Below are 2,599 nucleotides of genomic sequence, written 5' to 3'. Positions count from 1 at the left end.
ATTCAGAAATGTTTTGGTACTGTTCCCCAGATCTGTGCCTCGACACAATCCTGTCTCGGCACTCTGCGGACAATTCCTTCGACCTCATGGCTTTGTCATTGCTCTGACATGCACTGTCAACTGTGGGACCTTATATAGATGTCACGCCCTGGCCTTAGTTATCTTTGTTTTCTTTATTATTTTGATTAGATCAGGGTGTGACATGGGGGATTTATGTGTTTGTCTTGTCTAGGGGTTTTGTATGTTTATGGGGTGTTTTCTAGTCTAGGTGTTTGTATGTCTATGGTTGCTTAGATTGGTTCTCAATTAGAGGCAGCTGTTTATCATTGTCTCTGGTTGGGAACCATATTTAGGCAGCCATATTCTTTAGGGATTTCGTGGGTTATTGTCTATGTATTGGTTGCTTGTGTCTGCACTTTATATATATAGCTTCACGTTCATTTTGTTTTTTTGATTAATTTGTTTAAGTGTTCTTCGTTTCGTGTTAATTAAATAAATAGAAGAATGTATTCGTATCACGCTGCGCCTTGGTCCTCCTCTCTTCCTCCAAACGACGAACGTGACAATAGATAGGTGTGTGCCTTTCCAAATCATGTCCAATCAATTTAATTTACCACAGGTGGACTCCAATCAAGTTGTAGACACATCTAAAAAAAATTGTCAAAACATGTTTTCGCTTTGTCATTATGGGGTATTTGATGTAGACTGCTGAAAAAAAGATTTAATCAATTTTAGAATAAGGCTGTAACCTAACAAAAAAACTTTTTTCCAAAGGCACTGTATATGTGCATGCCCATGGAAGCCATTGTAAGCTGGAGGGTGGTGTGTCAGTGCATACCGATTCAAGGGCTTGTGGTTGATAAGATGTGTCAGTGACTTAAATCACTGGTACATCAGAAGTTAGGAAGAAGGCTTTTTCCCTGTGCATGCAAAGCAAACACCCCTATCCATGGCTTACTCACTGCAATGCAGATGTGAATCTACCCACAATCTAAATTTAACTCAAAGTTTCACAATTTAAAAGTATTCTCATATTATCTAGGCCTCTTAGTTTAAATTCAACCTACCATAGACTAAAGTCAATTTAGGCTGTTCAAGAAATAACCTTCAATTTATCTTTCAAATCGGTGTGCTTATACTTCCTATGCTAGTGAGTCTACAAAAACCGGCCAACCTACCACGCAGATATTTCTTTCACTGAAACAATATATTATAATTTTTTACCTCTAACGCCACAAGTTGATTCCACTGTATCAAAAATAATAGATTAGGTTACAACATATCCTGTATTAATGCAATTGACAAATGAATACACTTTGCTTTTAGCAATTTTTACAGAATAAAAATGTAAGTACACCTTTGTAAAGATTTTAATATAGCTAATACATGTTTAATGAATGATATTTTAATAAAATGCCATGGCGTTGTAGCGAACAGAGGGAGCGGGAAGCTTACTGGGTCTCTGCATCGTACCAATAGAGTTAACTCACTTTGTGGAATTGTAATATGGCTCATATAACGAGGGCTACACTGCCCCATCCGAGCAGGAAGGTACGTCCCCATGCTTCGACTAACTTCAGTCTCACGATGCAATCCGATCGCCCCACGGCCCCCATCCCATTTCTGACACCGATTTAGCTAACGAGGGGCGTGGGAAGCGAACCCGGGCCTCTGTGAAAGGCATACAACCTACGCATCTTGCCAATATGTTAACTCGATGGGAATATAGCGTGGGTCGCTACAGTATATTACTTATAATTACCTAGGCCAATTAGAAGTTAGGCTAGTTCAACTAGGCTATTTGTGTTTTGGATTTATCTGATTCCTCTGTCTGTAACTGCATGCATTCCAAACGGCTTCTGTCTATGACGTCCGTAAGCAGGTTTGAGAACCTGTCTGAATTGAATCCAAATGATAACACATTGATACTCAATATTTTGTCATGTCATTGATACTCAATATTTTGTCATGTCGTCGTGTATGTCAACCGAATACTTTATTTAGTATAGTATCAAGAACTTTGTGCTGATGGAGACAATAGTAAATAGTTCATTTGATGCGGGAGAGACCATCCACAGCACTGAAAGGTGTTTCTATGAAACGATCGAGGCGCAAACGTCTTGGTTTTGCTCATAATGTAACACAGTCCAGGAAATAGGCTATCCTTAGGAGTTAAAGAAGCAATTGGAGGCTTTGCTTATCGTCATTGCTCGAGAGGAATCAAGCTCTTAGTCCATTGAATGCTTGGAGACCGATGACTATCCCTATGCCACAGTGGTTTCGACTCACTCAATCATATGCACTTCAACATACAGCGCATGCTTTCACCTTTGCTTTCGCCTATTCTTTGGGAGTCATTCCAGGATATTTTTTGGATCACACACTTGCACACAGGTACGTAACTATATTAGATTACATTGATGTTTCGCTTCCGTGTGTTTGGTGAGGGTTTTGAATGGCAGCCGAGTCGAGGAGTATGAGTAGGAATATGAGCAAATGCGAACCTATTAACACACTCGAGACTATATCAAACAAACAAACAAACATAACAAACGTTCCATTATCAACAGTCTGTATCGGTATCAATAACGACATTAGT

Source organism: Salvelinus sp. IW2-2015, linkage group LG6.1 (assembly GCF_002910315.2).
Source record: "Salvelinus sp. IW2-2015 linkage group LG6.1, ASM291031v2, whole genome shotgun sequence".
In the NCBI taxonomy this organism is placed as follows: domain Eukaryota; kingdom Metazoa; phylum Chordata; class Actinopteri; order Salmoniformes; family Salmonidae; genus Salvelinus; species Salvelinus sp. IW2-2015.
The sequence above is the reverse complement of the archived record's forward strand: the minus strand, read 5'-3'. Positions refer to the sequence as shown.